This window comes from Pinus tabuliformis, chromosome 5_2 (assembly GCF_031772625.1).
Source record: "Pinus tabuliformis cultivar Carrire ecotype Pingquan chromosome 5_2, CPIR1, whole genome shotgun sequence".
Classification (NCBI taxonomy): Eukaryota; Viridiplantae; Streptophyta; class Pinopsida; order Pinales; family Pinaceae; genus Pinus; species Pinus tabuliformis.
This window is the reverse complement of record NC_142306.1, coordinates 395,550,393-395,573,451: the sequence shown is the minus strand read 5'-3', so window position 1 is coordinate 395,573,451 and position 23,059 is coordinate 395,550,393.

The window sequence follows — 23,059 nt, the reverse complement described above, 5'->3', positions numbered from 1 at the left end:
GCAATATTGTTTGAATTTGGAGCTTGTCACCTATAACCTTCTTTAAACATGAAACATGGAAAACTGGGTGCAATCGAGAAGCTGCAGGAAGCTCCAATTTGTATGCCATAGTACCAATCTTTTGCAACACCTTGTATGGACCATAATACTTTGGTGATAATTTATTATCCTTCTTAGCTTGCTTTAGGGACATTTGCTTATATGGTTGTAGTCGTAGGAATACCAATCACCTACATCAAAACTTCTTTCACTGTAATGTTGATCTGCCTGTTGTTTCATTCTATTTTGTGCAAACACGAGGTTATCCTTTAAGAGTTGGAGGACTTGTTGTTGATGTTCAATGTGATGTTCCACTGCCTGAACCTTAGAATTTTCTCTTAAATATGATGTGATGGATGGTGGTTGATACCCATAAAGTGCCATAAATGGGGTCATTTTTGTTGCTGTATGGAAGGAAGTGTTATAGCACCATTCAGCCAGAGGCAACCATTTGACCCATCGTGTCTGTTTATCAGATACAAAGCAACGAAGATATCCTTCCAAACATTTGTTTACTATCTCAGTTTTCCCATCAGATTGAGGATGATAAGATGAGCTATGAGCTAACTGAGTACCAAGACAAGAAAATAATTCTGTCCAAAAATTTCCAGTGAAAATGGGATCTCTGTCACTTACAATAATATTTGGGTTTCCATGTAGCTTTTGAGCTGTTTCCATAAATGCAGTAGAAACCGTACTGGCTTTAAATGGATGTGATAATACACAAAAGTGTGCATACTTGGTAAGTCTGTCAACTACCACCATGATGACACTCTTTCCCTCAGACTTGGGTAAACCTGTGATAAAATCCATTGAAACCTCCTCCCAATGTTGGCTTGGAATGGATAAAGGTTGTAATAGACCCGATGTCTTAATTCTTTCAACTTTATTTTGCTGGAAAACCAAACATTCCGCCACAAACTTTTGAATATATGATTTAAGGCCATCCCAAAAAAAATCCTTCTTAACCCTGTGATAAGTTTTTAAAAATCCCGAGTGCCCTCCTAAGGGATAAGTGTGCAATTCCATAAGAATATTTTGTTTTAGCTGGGAATTCTTACAGAGGTATAAGCGATCTTTGTACCATAACGAATCATTTTTCCAGCTAAATGTATCAGAAGTACTGGAATCTTGTTGTAGCTTTCGAATAAGTGCCCACACTTCTTTGTCATTCTTCCATTCCTCCCTTGCTTCGTTTATCCAATCTGGTTGGATAATAGAAATGGCACACAACAATGCTTCCACATCCTCATCCTTTCTTGAGAGTGCATCTGCCACCACATTTTGCTTCCCTTTTTTGTAGATGATTTCAAAGTCATAACCCAACATCTTTGTGACCCACTTTTGTTGCTCTTCAGAGGATAATCTTTGTTCTAAAAAGTATTTAAGGCTATCATGATTCGTTTTTACCTTGAAGTGTCTTCCCATTAGGTAGGGTCGCCATTTCTTAAGTGCATGGAGTATTGCCAACATTTCCTTCTCATAAATAGCTTTGCTTAAAAACTTTCCCTTGATTGGACGACTTTCAAAAGCAATGGGTCTTTGATATTGCATTAGAACATCACCAATTCCATTTCCTGAAGTATCACATTCCACAATAAAGGTTTTTGTGATGTCCCGTGTAGCTAAAACCGGTGCTTGGCACATTGCCTCTTTAATATATTCAAATGCCTTTGTTGCTTCCAGAGTCCATGAAAATGAATCTTTCTTCAATAATGTTGTTAGAGGTGCTGCTATTCTCCCATAATTCTTAACAAACTTGCGATAATACCCTGTCAACCCAAGAAATCCTCGCATATGCTTTATGGATGTGGGGATTTTCCATTCCTTAATGGCTTTAATTTTGCTAGGGTCTACCTTAACTCCTTCATGAGATACAATATGACCCAAATATTCCACCTCCTTGACTCCAAAGAAACATTTGGATCTCTTTTCATATAATTGTTTCTCCTCCAATAGTTGTAGCACCCTGTCAACATGTTCAACATGATCCTTCCAAGACTTATTGTAGATTAGTATATCATCAAAAAATACTAACAATTTTTTTCTAAGGAATGGTTTGAAAATTGAATTCATCAAACCTTGAAATGTTGAAGGTGCATCAGTAAGGCCAAAAGGCATGACCAAAAATTCATAATGACCCTCATGAGTTGTAAATGTCGTTTTCGGAATGTCTTCAACTTTCATTCTGATTTGATGATATCTCGAACGAAGATCCAACTTGGTGAAGTAAATTGATCCATGCAATTCATCCAGTAATTCATCAATAACAGGAATGGGGAAATTATCTTTAATAGTGAGCTTTTTGAGCTCCCTATAATCTGGACACATGCGCCATGATCCATCCTTCTTGTGCACCAATACTACTGAAGCTGAGAAAGAACTTTGACTCGGTTGAATTATACCAGCCTCTAGCATTTCTGCAACCATACATTCAATTTCACTTTTTTGGACATACGGATATCTGTACGGCCTGATGTTTGGAGGAACACTTCCTGGAATCAGATGAATAGCATTATCATGATCACGCATAGGTGGCAGACCCTTGGGAGTCTCAAATACCTTGGAGTGATTGTCCAGGACTTTTTGGAGATCTGGAGAAATAGATGATTCTAATGTGGAAACAACTAGCGAGCATAATTTTGCAATTACACCTTTTTGCTCCCTTTTTAGAAGCTTTTTCATACCATGAGAGCCGATTATCTTTCTTGGTTTCCCTGCAATACCCCTTAATTCAACTTCCTTTCCTTCCGTAGAAAATTAAAAGATATTGTACACAAGGATTGTAGCCATTGGACTCCTAGTACAACATCCGCACCTCGCATTGGAATGGAAAGCATTGGGCTAGTCAATACATATTCTCCCATGGATAGCTTGATATTATGGCACTTTCCAGAGCAATTTTTTGTTCCTCCATTTGCAATCATCACTTGACACTCTAGTGCTGGATATAGGAAGAAATTCAATTCTTTTGCTACCCTACAATGAATAAAATTGTGGGTGCTTCCTGAATCAATCAACACTATTACCTTTTTCTTCTTGAATTGTCCCTCGATCTTGATGGTTTGAGGAGTGGTAATTCCCGCCAATGCATTACAAGATATGGTCGGATTTATTTGTTCTTCATCTAGGCTTTGTTCCTGAAGTATATCTTCTTCTTTTGACCTTTCTTGCTCCTTTTCTTCTTCCTCTTCACAATCTATGTAGAATAATTTCTTCTCGGCACACTTATGACCTTTAGTGTATTTTCTATCACAACTGTAACAAATCCCTTTTGCTATTTTTTCTTCCAATTGTTGTGGTGTCAACCTTATAGGTTGTGGAAGACTAGGGGCAACAACACTTCCGTCTTTATAGTTGTGAGTGGTATGCTTCCTGGTTGCCATAATTTTTCTTTCCATTTTTCTTGCTAACCTAAATGCCTTCTCTAATGAATCAGGTTCCCAAAGGCGAACATCATTTTGGATATTATCCTTTAAAGACCCTATGAACACATCAATCCTATGCTCCTTTGGAATATCGTTTACCCTTATGTTCAATTTTTGGAACTCCTCAATGTGCTCCATTACTGAACATTTTTGTTTGAGACTTATCAATTGGCTAAAAAAAGTGTTGCTTTTTGTATCTTCATAATGTACTATCAATTCTTCCGTAAAAATTGCCCAAGTGATAAATTGTTTACGAGAGAAAAGGCATTGATACCATACAAACTGATTTGGTTCCAAATATACACTTGCCATACGTACCTTTTGTGCGTTTTTCACATTATTGAGATCGAAGAATTGCTCCATCTGTAATATCCATGTGGCGGGATCCTTGTCATCAAGCTTCCTCATATCGATTTTTGGAATATAGTGATTCTTCGATCCAACATTAGCATCTATGGAATCATGATTAACATTTCTTTTGTTCTCGTCATGAGTTTCCTTTACTACCTTTTCACCATTAGTGACCCTTTCTTCTAGCAACTTCTTCAATTCTTCCATGTCTGTCTTCATATCTATCTTCAAATCTGCCATGTCTCTCTTCAAATCTGTCTGCGAATCATCCATCCTAGCTTCCATTCCCTTGATCTTAGATTCCACGTCATTTATCTTAGATTCCACACCATTTATCTTATATTCCATGCTACTTATCTTAGCTTCTGTTAGCTTTTGTGAGCGTGACATTTGTTGCACTTGTTCTTGTAATTTTGATATATCATGTAGCATTTATTCCTCTTCTTCATGGGTCATGCTAGATCTTTCAGGTTCTTTACTAGGTGTTTGCATTTTCTTTCCTCAGGGCATCAGTTACCGATAATAGTGCTTTACTATGCCCTTTGAATTCCGTTAAACCAAGCTTACACAAAAATTTAAAAAAAAACTACACACCTTTTTTCACTTTATAGAAGCCTGATATTGAATCTGATGTATCTCTGTAATTTCAGACTATCCAATTCTAAAATTGCTACCTGTAGTACCCTTCTGTGTCCTCTTTCCAATGCCACAATTCTGAGCCAAATTGGATTCTCCAAGGAAGAGTTATGTGAAATCTCCCACAGTGACTTGTTTTTAAATTAGTTCAGTAGAGCGAACTTGTACTATGTGCCACGAGTCACTGTTTCAACCTTTGAATCTGAAACATAGACACAAGAAACTACAGTCCGTCCTCTTTCTGTACCTTCTTACTAAATTTCAATCCGATCCCAGAGAGAAAGTTATAACGATTTTCCCTAGGTCACCAGTTCTGAATGTAATTCAGGAGTCTACAAAAATACCAACTTCCTCAGATCATATATCCGCAAATATCACGCGAAAAACTCTGAAATTCGAACCCAAGCTTCAGCGCGATTTCTTCTCAAATGGGTATTTTTTTCAACTTCTGAAACGTCACAAAGCAAAAGTTATAGCGAAAATGCCACGATGACCTGTTTGGAGCAGCGAAACCCTAGAATCCAAAGATCTGATACCAAATGTTATGAAACCAGCTCAAGAAAAGATAGAAAAGATAGATCAACACCTTAGAATTCAGCCTCTTTGAGGGGGAAACCTCCTTTACATTACATATATGAACAATTCTTTGATGATACAAATGACAAAACCTCCTTTCTATATATAGGAGTCTAGGGAGTCACAATATAATCCAGCCGACCTAAAAATAATAATATAAAGCCACAAAAATAACAATAGAGGGATTCTATGGGGCACATAAATAACAATTTGGGGGTAATAGGGGCACAACAATATAAATAAGGGGCATAACTACAATAGTAATGGGGTAATCACTAGTATTATAGGGACCCAACACTGTGACTACTTCTGGTTCCAATGTAATTTTTCCTTCCTCATAAAGTTCTGGCAATATTGTTTGAACTAGGATCTTGTCGCCAATAACCTTCTTTAAACATGAAACATGGAAAACTGGGTGCAATCGAGAATTTGTAGGAAGCTCCAATTTGTATGCCATACTATAAATCTTTTGCAACACCTAGTACGAACCATAATACGTTGGTGATAATTTATTATCCTTCTTAGCTTGCTCTAGGGACATTTGCTTGTATGGTTGTAGCCGTAGGAATATCCAATCACCTACATCAAAACTTCTTTCACTACGATGTTGATCTGCATGTTTTTTCATTCTATTTTGTGCCAACACGAGGTTATCCTTTAAGAGTTAGAGGACTTGTTGTTGATGTTTGATGTGATGTTACACTGCCTGAACCTTAGAATTTTCTCTTAAATATGATGTGATGGATGGTGGTTGATACCCATAAAGTGCCATAAATGGGGTCATTTTTGTTGCTATATGGAAGGAAGTGTTATACCACCATTCAGCCAGAGGCAACCATTTGACCCATTGTGTCTATTTATCATATACAAAGCAACGAAGATATCCTTCCAAACATTTGTTTACTATATCATTTTTCCCATTAGATTGAGGATGATAAGATGATCTATGAGCTAACTGAGTACCAAGATAAGAAAATCTTTCTGTCCAAAAATTTCCAGTGAAAATGGGATCTTTGTCACTTACAATAATCTTTGGGATTCCATGTAGCTTTTGAATTGTTTCCATAAATGCAGTAGAAACTGTACTGGCTTTAAATGGATGTGATAATGCACAAAAGTGTGCATACTTGGTAAGTTTATCAACTACCACCATGATTACACTCTTTCCCTCAGACTTGGGTAAACCTGTGATAAAATCCATTGAAACCTCCTCCCAACGTTGGCTTGGAATGGATAAAGGTTGTAATAGACCCGGTGTCTTAATTGTTTCAACTTTATTTTGTTGGTAAACCAAACATTCTGCCACAAACTTTTGAATATCGGATTTAAGACCATCCCAAAAAAGTTCCTTCTTAACCCTGTGGTAAGCTTTTAAAAATCTTGAGTGCCCTCCTAAGGGAGAAGTGTGCAATTCCATAAGAATCTTTTGTTTTAGCTGGGAATTCTTACAGAGGTATAAGCGATCTTTGTAATATAACGAATCATTTTTCCAGCTAAATGTATCAGACGTACTAGAAACTTGTTGTAGCTTTCGAATAAGTGCCCACACTTCTTCATCATTCTTCCATTCCTCCCTTGCTTCGTTTATCCAATCTGGTTGGATAATAGAAATGGCGCACAACAATGTTTCCACATCCTCGTCCTTTCTTGAGAGTGCATCTGCCATGACATTTTGCTTCCCTTTTTTGTAGATGATTTCAATGTCATAACCCAACATCTTTGTGACCCACTTTTGTTGCTCTTCAGAGGATAATATTTGTTCTAAAAATTATTTAAGGCTATCATGATCCGTTTTTACCTTGAAGTGTCTTCCCATTAGGTAGGGTCGCCATTTCTTAAGTGCATGGAGTATTTCCAACATTTCCTTCTCATAAATAGCTTTGCTTAAAAACCTTCCCTTGATTAGACGACTTTCAAAAGCAATGGGTCTTTCATCTTGCATTAGAACAGCACCAATTCAATTTCCTGAAGTATCACATTCCAAAATAAAGGTTTTTGTGAAGTCCGGTGTAGCTAAGACCGGTGATTGGCACATTGCCTCTTGAAGATGTTCAAAGGCCTTTGTTGCTTCCGGAGTCCATGAAAATGCATCTTTATTCAATAATGTTGTTAGAGGTGCTGCTACTCTCCCATAATTCTTAACAAACTTGCGATAATACCCTGTCAACCCAAGAAATCCTCGCAGATGCTTTATGGATGTGGGAATTTTCCATTCCTTAATGGATTTAATTTTGCTAGGGTCTACCTTAAATCCTTCATGGGATACAATATGACCCAAATATTCCACCTCCTGGACTCCAAAGAAACATTTGGATCTTTTTGCATATAATTGTTTCTCCTCCAATAGTTGTAGTACCTTGTCAACATGTTCAACATGATCCTTCCAAGACTTGCTATAGATTAGTATATCATAAAAAAATACTAACACAAATTTTCTATGGAATGGTTTGAAAATTGAATTCATCAAACCTTGAAATGTTGAAGGTGCATTGGTAATGCCAAAAGGCATGACCAAAAATTCATAATGACCCTCATGAGTTCTAAATTCCGTTTTCGGAATGTCTTCAATCTTCATTCTGATTTGATGATATCCCAAACGAAGATCCAACTTGGTGAAGTAAATTGATCCATGCAATTCGTCCAGTAATTCATCAATGACAGGAATGGGGAACTTATCTTTAACAGTGAGCTTGTTGAGCTCCCTATAATCCAGACACATGCACCATGATCCATCCTTCTTGTGCACCAATACTACTGGAGCAGAGAAAGAACTTTGACTTGTTTGAATTATACTAGCCTCTAGCATTTCTGCAACCATACGTTCAATTTCACGTTTTTGGACATAGGGATATCTGTATGGCCTGATGTTTGGAGGAACACTTCCTGGAAACAGATGGATAACATGATCATGGTCACGCATAGGTGGGAGACCTTTGGGAGTCTCAAATACCTAGGAATGATTGTCCAGGAATTTTTGGAGATCTGGAGAAATAGATGATTCCGATGTGGAAACATCTAGCGAACATAATTGTTCAATTACACCTCTTTTCTCCTTTTATAGAAGCTTTGTCATACCATTAGAGTTGATTATCTTTCCTGGCTTCCCTGCAATACCCCTTATTTAAACTTCCTTTCCTTCTGTAGAAAATTTGATGAAAAGTTCTTGAAAATTAAAAGCTATTGTACCCAAGGATTGTAGCCATTGGACTCCTAGTACAACATGAGCACCTCCCATTGGAATGGCAAGCATTGGGCTAGTCAATACATATTCTCCCATGGATAGCTTGATATTATGGCACCTTCTAGAGCAATTTATTATTCCTCCATTTGCAATCATCACTTGACACTCTGGTGCTGGATATAGGAAGCAATTTAATTCTTTTGCTACCCTACAATGAATAAAATTTTGGGTGCTTCCTGAATCAATCAACACTATTACCTTTTTCTTCTTGATTTGTCCTTCTATCTTGATGGTTTGAGGAGTGGTAATTCCCGCCAATGCATTACAAGATATGGTCGGATTTATTTGTTCTTCATATAGGCTTTGTTCCTAAACTATATCTTCTTCTTTTGACCTTTCCTGCTCCTTTTCTTCTTCCTCTTCACAATCTATGTAGAATAATTTCTTCTTAGCACACTTATGACCTTTAGTGTATTTTCTATCACAACTGTAACAAAGCCCTTTTGCTATTTTTTCTTTCAATTGTTGTGGTGTCAACCTTATAGGTTGTCGAAGACTATGGGAAACAACACTTCCGTCTTTATAGTTGTGAGTGGTATGCTTCCTGGTTGCCATAATTTTGCTTTCCATTTTTCTTGCTAACCTAAATGCCTTCTCTAATGAATCAGGTTCCCAAAGGCGAACATCATGTTGGATATTATCCTTTAAAGACCCTATGAACACATCAATCCTATGCTCCTCTGGAATATCTTTTACCCTTATGTTGAATTTTTGGAACTCCTCAATGTGCTCCATTACTGAACATTTTTGTTTGAGACTTATCAATTGGCTAAAAAAAGTGTTGCTTTTTGTATCTTCATAATGTACTATCAATTCTTCCGTAAAAATTGCCCAAGTGATAAATTGTTTACGAGAGCAAAGCCATTGATACCATACAAACTGATTTGGTTCCAAATATATAGTTTCCATACGTACCTTTTGTGCTTTTTTCACATTATTGAGATCGAAGAATTGCTCCATCTGTAATATCCATGTGGCGGGATGCTTGCCATCAAACTTCCTCATATCGATTTTTGGAATATGGTGATTCTTCAATCCAACATTAGCATCTATGGAATCGTGATTAACATTTCTTTTGTTCTCATCATGAGTTTCCTTTACTACCTTTTCACCATTAGTGACCCTTTCTTGTAGCAACTTCTTCAATTCTTCCATGTCTATCTTCATATCTATCTTCAAATCTGTCTGTGAATCATCCATCCTAGCTTCCATGCCCTTTATCTTAGATTCCACGCCATTTATCTTAGATTCCATGCCATTTATCTTATATTCCATGCCACTTATCTTAGCTTCTGTTAGCTTTTGTGAGCGTGACATTTGTTGCACTTGTTCTTGTAATTTTTATATATGATGTAGCATTTATTCCTCTTCTTCATGGGTCATACTAGAGCTTTCAGGTTCCTTAATAGGTGTTTGTATTTTCTTTCCTCGGGGCATCAGTTACCGATAATAGTTCTTTACTATGCCCTTTGAATTTCGTTAAACCAAGCTTACACAAAAATTTTAAAAAAAACTAAACACCTTTTTTCACTTTATAGAAGCCTGATATTGAATCTAATGTATCTCTGTAATTTCGGATCATCCAATTCTGAAATTGCTACCTGTAGTACCCTTCTGGGTACTCTTTCCAATGCCACAATTCTGAGCCAAATTGGATTCTCCAAGGAAGAGTTATGTGAAATCTCCCACAGTGACTTGTTTTTAAACTAGTTCAGTAGATCTAACTTGTACGATGTGCCACGAGTCACTGTTTGAACCTTTGAATCTGAAACATAGACACAGGAAACTACAATCCGTCCTCTTTCTTTACCTTCTTATGAAATTTCAATCCGATTCCCAGAGTGAAAGTTATGACGATTTCCCCCAGGTCATCTGTTTTGAATGTAATTCAAGAGTCTACAAAAAGACCAACTTCCTCAGATCATATATCTGTAAATATCGCCCGAAAAGCTATGAAATTCTAACCCAAGCTTTAGCGCAATTTCTTCTCAAACGGGTTTTCTTTCAACTTTTGAAACGTCACAAAACAAAAGTTATAGCAAAAATGCCACGATGACCTGTTTGGAAGAGCGAAACCCTAGAATCTAAAGCTCTGATACCAAATGTTATGAAACCAGCTCAAGAAAAGATAGAAAAGATAGATCAACGCCTTAGAATTCAGCCTCTTTGAGGGGGCAACCTCCTTTACATTACATATATGAACAATTCTTTGATGATACAAATGAAAAAACCTCCTTTCTATATATAGGAGTCTAGGGAGTCACAATATAATCCAGCCGACCTAACAATAATAATATAAAGCCACAAAAATAACAATAGAGGGATTCTATGGGGCACAGAAATAACAATATGGGGGTAATAGGGGCACAAAAATATAAATAAGGGGCATAACTACAATAGTAATGGGGTAATCACTAGTATTATAGGGACCCAACACTGTGACTACTTCTGGTTCCAATATAATTTTTCCTTCCTCGTCAAGTTCTGGCAATATTGTTTGAACTGGGAGCTTGTCGCCAATAAACTTCTTTAAACATGAAACATGGAAAACTGGGTTCAATCGAGAATTTGTAGGAAGCTCCAATTTGTATGCCATACTACCAATCTTTTGCAACACCTTATATGGACCATATTACTTTGGTGATAATTTATTATCCTTCTTAGCTTGCTCTAGGGACATTTGCTTGTATGGTTGTAGCCGTAGGAATATCCAATCACCTACATCAAAACTTCTTTCACTACGATGTTGATCTGCATGTTGTTTCATTCTATTTTGTGCCAACATGAGGTTATCCTTTAAGAGTTAGAGGACTTGTTGTTGATGTTCGATGTGATGTTCCACTGCCTGAACCTTAGAATTTTCTCTTAAATATGATGTGATGGATGGTGGTTGATACCCATAAAGTGCCATAAATGGGGTAATTTATGTTGTTATATGGAAGGAAGTGTTATACCACCATTCAGCCAGAGGCAACCATTTGACCCATTGTGTCTATTTATCATATACAAAGCAACGAAGATATCCTTCCAAACATTTGCTTACTATCTCATTTTTCCCATTAGATTGAGGATGATAAGATGATCTATGAGCTAACTGAGTACCAAGACAAGAAAATATTTATGTCCAAAAATTTCCAGTGAAAATGGGATCTTTGTCACTTACAATAATCTTTGGGATTCCATGTAGCTTTTGAATTGTTTCCATAAATGCAGTAGAAACTGTACTGGCTTTAAATGGATGTGATAATGCACAAAAGTGTGCATACTTGGTAAGTTTATCAACTACCACCATGATTACACTCTTTCCCTCAGACTTGGGTAAACCTGTGATAAAATCCATTGAAACCTCCTCCCAACGTTGGCTTGGAATGGATAAAGGTTGTAATAGACCGGGTGTCTTAATTGTTTCAACATTATTTTGTTGGCAAACCAAACATTCTGCCACAAAATTTTGAATATCTGATTTAAGACCATCCCAAAAAAATTCCTTCTTAATCCTGTGGTAAGTTTTTAAAAATCTTGAGTGCCCTCCTAAGGGAGAAGTGTGCAATTCCATAAGAATCTTTTGTTTTAGCTGGGAATTCTTAAAGAGGTATAAGCGATCTTTGTAATATAACGAATCATTTTTCCAGCTAAATGTATCAGACGTACTAGAAACTTGTTGTAGCTTTCGAATAAGTGCCCACACTTCTTCATCATTCTTTCATTCCTCCCTTGCTTCATTTATCTAATCTGGTTGGATAATAGAAATGGCGCACAACAATGTTTCCACATCCTCATCCTTTCTTGAGAGTGCATCTGCCACGACATTTTGCTTCCCTTTTTTGTAGATGATTTCAAAGTCATAACCCAACATCTTTGTGACCCACTTTTTTTGCTCTTCAGAGGATAATATTTGTTCTAAAAATTATTTAAGGCTATCATGATCCGTTTTTACCTTGAAGTGTCTTCCCATTAGGTAGGGTCGCCATTTCTTAAGTGCATGGAGTATTGCCAACATTTCCTTCTCATAAATAGCTTTGCTTAAAAACTTTCCCTTGATTAGACGACTTTCAAAAGCAATGGGTCTTTCATCTTACATTAGAACAACACCAATTCCATTTCCTGAAGTATCACATTCCAAAATAAAGGTTTTTGTGAAGTCTGGTGTAGCTAAGACCGGTGATTGGCACATTGCCTCTTTAAGATGTTCAAAGGTCTTTGTTGCTTCCAGAGTCCATGAAAATGCATCTTTATTCAATAATGTTGTTAGAGGTGCTGCTATTCTCCCATAATTCTTAACAAACTTGTGATAATACCCTGTCAACCCAAGAAATCCTCGCAGATGCTTTATGGATGTGGGGATTTTCCATTCCTTAATGGATTTAATTTTGCTAGGGTCTACCTTAACTCCTTCATGGGATACAATATGACCCAAATATTACACCTCCTGGACTCCAAAGAAACATTTGGATCTTTTTGAATATAATTGTTTCTCCTCCAATAGTTGTAGTACCTTGTCAACATGTTCAACATGATCCTTCCAAGACTTGCTATAGATTAGTATATCATAAAAAAATACTAACACAAATTTTCTAAGGAATGGTTTGAAAATTGAATTCATCAAACCTTGAAATGTTGAAGGTGCATTGGTAATGCCAAAAGGCATGACCAAAAATTCATAATGACCCTCATGAGTTCTAAATGCCGTTTTCAGAATGTCTTCAATCTTCATTCTGATTTGATGATATCTCGAACGAAGATCCAACTTGGTGAAGTAAATTGATCCATGCAATTCATCCAGTAATTCATCAATGACAGGAATGGGGAACTTATCTTTAACAGTGAGCTTGTTGAGCTCCCTATAATCCAGACACATGCACCATGATCCATCCTTCTTGTGCACCAATACTACTGGAGCAGAGAAAGAACTTTGACTTGGTTGAATTATACTAGCCTCTAGCATTTCTGCAACCATACGTTCAATTTCACTTTTTTGGACATAGGGATATCTGTATGGCCTGATGTTTGGAGGAACACTTCCTGGAAACACATGGATAACATGATCATGATCACGCATAGGTAGGAGACCTTTGGGAGTCTCAAATACTTAGGAATGATTGTCTAGGACTTTTTGGAGATCTGGGGAAATAGATGATTCCGACGTGGAAACATCTAGTGAACATAATTGTGCAATTACACCTCTTTGCTCCTTTTATAGAAGCTTTGTCATACCATTAGAGTTGATTATATTTCTTGGTTTTCCTACATACCCCTTAATTAAACTTCCTTTCCTTCTATATAAAATTTGATGAAAAGTTCTTGAAAATTAAAAGCTATTGTACCCAAGGATTGTAGCCATTGGACTCCTAGCACAACATCAACACCTCCCATTGGAATGGCAAGCATTGGGCTAGTCAATACATATTCTCCCATGGATAGCTTGATATTATGGCACCTTCTAGAGAAATTTATTGTTCCTCCATTTGCAATCATCACTTGACACTCTGGTGTTGGATATAGGAAGCAATTTAATTCTTTTTCTACCCTACAATGAATAAAATTTTGGGTGCTTCCTAAATCAATCAACACTATTACCTTTTTCTTCTTGATTTGTCCTTCTATCTTGATGGTTTGAGGAGTGGTAATTCCTGCCAATGCATTACAAGATATGGTCGGATTTATTTTTTCTTCATCTAGGCTTTGTTCGTGGAGTATATCTTCTTCTTTTGACCTTTCTTGCTCCTTTTCTTCTTCCTCTTCACAATCTATGTAGAATAATTTCTTTTCAGCACACTTATGACCTTTAGTGTATTTGCTATCACAACTGTAACAAATCCCTTTTGCTATTTTTTCTTCTAATTGTTGTGGTGTCAACCTTATAGGTTGTGGAAGACTAGGGGCAACAACACTTCCGTCTTTATAGTTGTGAGTGGTATGCTTCCTGGTTGCCATAATTTTGCTTTCCATTTTTCTTGCTAACCTGAATGCCTTCTCTAATGAATCAGGTTCCCAAAGGCGAAAATCATGTTGGATATTATCCTTTAAAGATCCTATGAACACATAAATCCTATGCTCCTCTGGAATATCTTTTACCCTTATGTTCAATTTTTGGAACTCGTCAATGTGCTCCATTATTGAACCCTTTTGTTTAAGACTTATCAATTGTCTAAAAAAAGTGTTGCTTTTTGTATCCTCATAATGTGCTATCAATTCTTCCGTAAAAATTGCCCAAGTGATAAATTGTTTACAAGAGCAAAGCCATTGATACCATACAAACTGATTTGGTTCCAAATATACAGTTGCCATACATACCTTTTGTGTGTTTTGCACATTATTGAGATCAAAGAACTACTCCATCTGTAATATCCATGTGGCGAGATCCTTGCCATCAAACTTCCTCGTATCTATTTTTGGAATATGGTGAGTCTTCAATCCAACATTAGCGTCTATGGAATCATGATTAAAATTTCTTTTGTTCTCATCATGAGTTTCCTTTAGTACCCTTTCACCCTTAGGGACTATTTCTTGTAGCAACTTATTCATATTTATCTTCAATTCGTCCATGTCTGTCTTCAAATCTATCTTCAAATCATCCATCCTAGTTTCCATGTCAATCATCTTAGCTTCTACGCCTTTCTTTAAACAATCCATATTAGCTTCTACACCTTTCTTTAAACCATCCATCTTAGCTTCTACATCTTTCTTTAAACCATCCATATTAGATTCTGTTCCTTTTTGTGCAAGGGACGGTTGTTGCACTTGTTCTTGTAATTTTGATATATCATGTTGCATTTCTTCCTCTTCTTCATGAGTCATGATAGAGCTTTCAGGTTCCTTACTAGGTGTTTGCATTTTATTTCCTCGGAGCATCAGTTACCGATAATAATTCTCTACTATGCCCTTTGAATTCCTTCAAAATAAATTTTCAAACCAAGCTTAAGCAAAAAATTTAGAAAATCTACACACCTTTTTTCACTTTGTAGGAGCTCGATATTGCCTCTGATGTATCTCTATACTTTCCAATCACCTACTTCTGAATTTGTGAGCTATAGTAGCCCTCTGTTTCCTCTTTCCAATGCCAAAAGTCTAACCCAAATTGGATTCTCCAAGGAAGAGTTATGTGAAATCTCCCATAGTGACTTGCTTATAGACTACTTCAGTAGAGCGAACTTGTACGACGTGCCACGATTCACTGTTTCAACCTTTGGATCTAAAACATGCATAAACGAAACTACAGTCCGTCCTCTTTCTGTAACTTTTTACGAAATTTCAATCCGATCCTCAGAGAGAAAGTTATGACGATTTTCCCGAGGTCACCTGTTTGGAATGTAATTCGGGAGTCTGCAAAAAGACCAACTTCCTCAGATCATATCTCCTAAACTATCACGCTAAAAGCTCTGAAATTCAGACCCAAGGTTCAACATCAATTCTTCTCAAATGGGTTTTTTTATGACTTCTGAAACGTCACATAAAAAAAGTTATAGCGAAAATGCCATGATGACCTGTTTGGAGTAGCGAAACCCTAGAATCCAAAGCTCTGATAAAATCAAATGTTATGAAACCAGCTCAAGAAAAGATAGATCAACGCCTTAGAATTCAGCCTCTTCGAGGGGGCGACCTCCTTTACATTACGTAAATGAACAATCCTTTGATGCTTCAAATGACAAAACCTCCTTTCTATATATGGAAGTCTCAGGAGTCACAATATAATCCAGCTGACCTAACAATAATAATATAAAGCCACAAAAATAACAATAGAGGGATTCCATGGGGCACAACAATATAAATAGGGGGTATAACTACAATAGTAATGGGGTAATCACTAGTATTATAGGGACCCAAAACATTATCATTATTTAATTCATGTTATTACTATATTGTTTGTTTCTTTTATGTTTTATGTTTTACTATATTAGAACACTATTATACTAATCATTATCATTATTCAATTCATGCTATAACTATATTGTTGTTTCTTTTATGTTTTATGTTTTACTATTTTTTAACGCCATTTTGAAACACTATTATATGAATCATTATCATTATTCAATTCATGATATTACTATATTGTTGTTTGTTTTATCTTTTACTATTTTGTAACACTATTTTACTAATCATTAACATTATTTAATTCATTTTATTACTATATTATTAATTTTAATTCAAGATACTACTATATTAATAATTTCCATTCATGTTATTACTATATTGTTTGTTTGTTTTATGTTTTGCTATATTGTAACACTATTATACTAATCATTATCATTGTTTAATTCATGTTATAACTATATTGTTTATGTGTTTTATGTTTTATGTTTTACTATTTTGTAACACTATTATACCAATCATTAACATTATCAAATTCATGTTATTACTATATTAATAATTTTAAGCCATGTTATTACGATATTGTTTGTTTGTTTTATGTTTTATTTTTTACTATTTTATAACACTATTATACTAATCTTATCATTATTTAATTCATGTTATTAATATATTAATAATCTTAATTCATGTTATTACTATATTAATAATTTGAATTCATGTTCTTACTATATTGTTTGTTGGTTTTATGTTTTCTATATTGTAGCACTATTTTGTAACACTATTATAGTAATCATTCTAGTTAGTTAATTCATGTTATTACTATATTGTTTTTTTTGTTTTATGTTTTATATTTTACTATTTTGTAACACTATTATACTAATCAATATCATTATTTAATTCATGTTATTACTATATTAATAATTTTTAATTCATGTTATTACGATATTGTTTGCTTGTTTTATGTTTTGCTATTTTGTTTGTTTGTTAATTCATCTTATTACTATATTGTTTGTTTGTTTTATTTTTCATGTTTTACTATTTTGTAACACTATATTGTAATAATATTATAATAATCATTATAATTATTTAACTCATGTTATTACTATATTAATATTTTTAATTCATGTTATTACTATATTGGTTGTTTGTTTTATGTTTTAAATTTTACAATTTTGTAACACTATTTTGTAGCACTATTTTGTTAACACTATGATTCTCATCATTATCATTATTTAATTCATGTCATTACTATATTAATGATTTTAGTTTATGTTATTACTATATCAATAATTTTAATTCATGTTATTACTATATTGCTTGTTTGTTTTATGTTTTATATTTTACTATAGTGTAAGACTATTTTGTAACACTATTATACTAATCATTATCATTATCATTACTTAATTCATGTGATTAATGTATGTTTTTGTTTGTTTTATGTTTTATTGTTTTGTAAAATCATTTTGTAAAACTATTATACTAAACATTAACATTATTTAACTCATGTTATTACTATGTTGATTGTTTATTTTATGTTTTATGTTTTTCTGTATTGTAACATTATCTTGTAACACTATTATACTAATCATTATCATTATTTAGTACATGTTATTAATATATTAATAATTTTAATTCATTTTATTACTATATTGTTTGTTTTTTTTATGTTTTATGTTTTGCAATATTGTAACACTATTATACTAATCATTATCATTATTTAATTCATGTTATTACTATACTATTCGTTTGTTTTATGTTTTGCTATTTTGTAACACTAATACACTAATCATTATAATTATTTAATTCTTGTTATTAGCATATTGTTTGTTTCTTTTATGTTTTACGTTTTACTATTTTGCAACGCTATTTTGTAACATTATTATACTAATCATTATCATTATTCATTTCACGTTATTACTATATTAATAATTTTAATTCATGTTATTACTATATTGTTTGTTTTTTTATGTTTTATGTTTTACTATAATGTCACACTATTTTGTAACACTATTAAACTAATCAATATAATTATTTAATCCATGTTATTACTATATTGTTCATTACTTTTATATTTTATGTTTTACTATTTTGTAACAATATTATACTAATCATTATCATTATTTATTTCATGTAATAACCATATTAGTAATTTTAATTCATGTTACTACTATATTCTTTGTTTTTTTTCATGTTTTACTATATTGCAACACTATTTTACTAATCATTATCATTATTTAATTCATGTAATTACTATATTAATAATTTTAATACATGTTATTACTATATTCTTTGTTTGTTTTATGTTTTATTTTTTATTTTTTTATAACACTATTTTGTAACACTATTGTACTAATATTATCATTATTTAATTCATGTCGTTACTATATTGTTTGTTTGTTTTATGTTTTACTATATTGTAGCATTATTTTGTAACACTATTATACAAATCAATATAATTATTTAATTCATGTTATTACTATATTGCTTTTTGTTTTATATTTTATGTTTTACTAGTTTTTAACACTATTATAATAATCCTTATCATTATTTAGTTCATGTTATTACTATATTAATATCTCTAATTCATGTTAATACTATATTGTTTGTTTGTTTTATGTTTTATGTTTTACTATTTTGAATCACTATTTTGTAACACCATTATACTAATCATTATCATTATTTAATTCATGTTATTACTATATTGTTCGTTTTTTTTATGTTTTATGTTTTACTATTTTGTAACACTAATATATTAATCATTATCATTATTTAATTCTGGTTATTAGCGTATTGTTTGTTATTTTTATGTTTTACTATTTTGTAACACTATTATACTAATTAATATAATTATTTAATTTATGTTGTTACTATATTATTCATTTGTTTTATATTTTATGTTTTACTATTTTGTAACAATATTATACTAATCCTTATCATTATTTATTTCATGTTATTAGTATATTAATAATTTTAATTCATGTTATTACTATATTGTTTGTTTGTTTTATGTTTTACTATATTGTAACACTATTTTGCAACACTATTATTCTAATCATTATCATTATTTAATTCAAGTTATTATTATATTAATAATTTTAATTCATGTTATTACTATATTAATAATTTTAATTCATGTTATTATGATATTGTTTCTTTGTTTTATGTTTTATGTTTTATTATTTTGTAACACTATTATACTAATCATTATCATTATTTAATTCATTTTATTACTATATTAATAATTTCATTCATGTTACTACTATATTGTTTGTTTGTTCTATGTTTTATGTTTTACTAATTTGTAACACTATATTGTAACACTATTATACTAATAATTATCATTATTTAATTCATGTTATTACTATATTAATGATTGAAATTCATGTTATTACTATATAATTTATTTGTTTTATGTTTTATGTTTTACTATTTTGTAACACTATTAAACTAATCATTATCATTATTTAATTCATATTATTACTATATGAATAATTTTAATTCATGTTATTACTATATCATTTGTTTGTTTTGTGTTTTATGTTTTACTATATTGTAACACTATTATATTAATCATTATCATTATTTAATTCATGTTATTAGTATATTGTTTGTTTGTTTTATGTTTTATGTTTTACTATATTGTAACACTATTTTGCAACGCTATTATACTATTCATTATCATTATTTAATTCATGTTATTATTATATTGTTTGTTTGTTTTATGTTTTTTGTAACACTATTCTACTAATCGTTATCATTAACTAATTCATGTTATTACTATATTGTTTGTTTATTTTATGTTTTATGTTTTACTATATTGTAACACTATTTTCGTAACACTTTTATACTAATAATTATAATTATTTAATTCGTGTGATTACTATATTAATAATTTTAATTCATGTCATTAATATATTGTTTGTTTGTAAGTATCGGACGAATTCCGAGAGAACAATGTCTGCTTTCTTTGTCGTCGAGGGTTCGATTCTTGTGGGAGAATGTGTGCTGGACGTTTTCAGGGAAGACCAGCCGTATGTACAGTGTTCCATGGACAGCAAAGCGAGAGCAAGCTTCATAGTGATGCCAGTATGGCATGTGGAGACAGTGGGGGCTTCGGAAGATGAGGAGTTGTACTGCCTGTGGAGGGTGAGCGTGAGGGCTCTGAGAAGCGAAGGGTTGCAACCGGTGAGCATGATTGTAAATCATGGGTGCTACAGGAATTTTTCGCACCTCCTGATGCGGGAGCATCTAGCTCAAAGGGAATTATTGTAAATAATAGACATAGGGGTCATGCATTAGTTCCTAAATTCCAAGTTAATTAGATATTTTCAAAATAAATAAGATTAGGAGAGCTTTTAGGCATAAAAGTGATGGATGTGGATCATTAAGGGATAAGGAAAGCTTTTCTATTTTAGAATAGGAAAAAGATGGAATAAAGTTAAAAAGATGCTTTTGCCATATGTATGCATTGCATGAGCTTTAGCTGAGTGATTTTAGGATTTTCTTATCATGCTAAGTTTAATAAATTATGGAGCCTCATAGGGATTGAAGGAAAGAAGGATGTGTGAGGAGTGAGTGTGAGGAGTGAGCAAGGTTTCTCCTTGGGAGCCTTGGCAGTTTGTAAAAGGCCATAGAATTGCATATCTGGCCCGTGAATAGAAAATCCTGTGTAAATATTTGTTTTATGTGAATAGATATATTGTCTGCATATCATGTGTTTAAAATCCATTTGAATATTAGTTGGTTACATACTTGCTGTATGTTTGCTTGCGGCGGAAGTATGGATGGCGTAACAAGGTTCCATAAAATTGTTATGCATGTGCCTCGGTTGGGGAAGGAAGATTGGGTATAGCACTGTATGCGGGCTCGTGTAGAGACAACGCTATATGATATAGCGTATGTATGAATCCGCCAAGCATAAGATCTCTAACACGCTGTATCGTTATGCTGTATTCTAATTGTAATATATGCGTATCACTATTCCTTGATATTAAATGCGTACAGTCCATCGTTCTTAAATAACTCCAATTTCTGCTCAACGGAAATTCATTTAAATCCAAACCAGCATAAAAAAATTCTGAAGGAGAGTGCAGTGGAAGTGGAACAGACGTTATCAGTTGAGCCATCGCAACCAGTAGAACTGGCTACCTATCAAAGACCGTATACAAATATATCGGCCGTAGAAGATTGAGTAGTTACAGCTGTGGTCATTTGAACCGTTACCACATATATTCATTAACCGAATTCGGCATAGGGATAGAGGTATGTTGGCAATCTATGGTAAATCTGTGGTATCCTTTAAGCGCATGGAAATATATATATCAGAGCGATGATATGAGTTGAATATAAATCATATGAATCGAATTGAATATTTATGGTGGTGAATTAATATGCATAGGCCGACGACCATGTAAAATTAGATTTACAATATGGTGTTATTTGGCAATTGAACCCTGGTCAGATAGAACCGTAAGGGCGCACTCTTTAATTGAGCGCAGCAATATACATGTTGATATTGTTTAAGAGAGAATGAGATATGAATTGGATTGATGCCAAGCATGGGTTTTTTTTTTTTGATATTACAAGCCATGAATCAAGCTTTATATGCGTGATGGGAGACATTATGGGAGAAAGATCCTGGTATAAGTGGCCTGGGAGTGGCCTGGGCTGCATCACCTCCACTTGAAGATCTGGGTGGTCGATAGGGTGCATCGGCAGGTCGGTTTGAAGTGGACCGATGACAGGAAGAGGGAGCGGGCGAGGCTTGAACGCTTGACCTCCTCATCGCTGTCCAAAAAGCGTGTGTTCTGTCCGGGATTTGTAAGGTAGGCAAGCCAGCAGCAGATCTTCCCTTCGAACCTGCCAGATCTACCTGCAGACGTACCAAAGTGGGCAATACACAGACTCGGGTGCAGAGCTGAAACAACAGGTTAGAAAGCCTCTACACAGGGCTTTCTCTGGCATAGATGGTGCCGTTGTCATCTCTACCGTAAGCAAGCAGCAGATCTGCTTCTCCACTGCGTCTAGGCACTTCTTTGACTCCTTTCAAATCCAAATTTCTCAGCCTACAGGTAGAACCATCCTGCAATGTGTTAGTTCTTCAGATCTGGTGATGGATGTCAAACTGGATCTAGAACGGCAGATTGGGATCCCTCCAGGCCTTCAGAGTCTTCTCTTTCAAGGTAAACAACTTGAAGACCTTCTTCCCATATCTTCTTACGACATTACCAGAAACAATTCATTGGTGTTAACCCTCCGTTTTGAGAGGAGGTGTAGCGAGACAGTCATCCTTTGCTCCTCCTTCCTCTTACAAGGATGCAGTTCACTCTGAGAACCCCAAACCCCCGGAAGCCCTTAAACCCAAGCCTTTTTTGGTTGAAAAGATAGAGGAGGTTCCCTCTATTGAAATCACCCATGAAGGTCCTACAATCCAACTTCAAGATTATGCAGAAAAAGCCATCATATGCAGATTCAACAGAATTTGGCCGCGATCTTAGGATCTCTATGCATGGATTCATGCAAACTGGACTCATCATTGTAAGTTCAGTTTCTGCTCAAAAGGGTACTTCATTATTCTATTTCATGATAGTAAGCATTATGAGAAGGCTTTAGAAGAAGGCCCTTGGTTCATGGGAACTGCAGGGCTCTTCTTGACGCCTTGGTTCCCAGATTTTGATCCAGTAACTGCTGTCATTACCAGGACACCTGTATGGATCAAGCTTCCAAACTTACCTGCCCACCTATGGCATACTGCAGTCTATAAAGCCATAGGCAGCACCTTGTGCAGTTTCTTAATGGCAGATTACTGGCGGGAAAACAAAGGACTCTACACTTATGCTAGATTTTGTGCGGAGTTAGATTTGAGCAAAGGACTTCCAGATCAAATCAATCTCAAGATAAATGACTTTATCTAGACCTAGACACTGGATTACAAAAATACTGCTTTCCGTTTCTGCCATTGCCACCAATCAGGGCATCT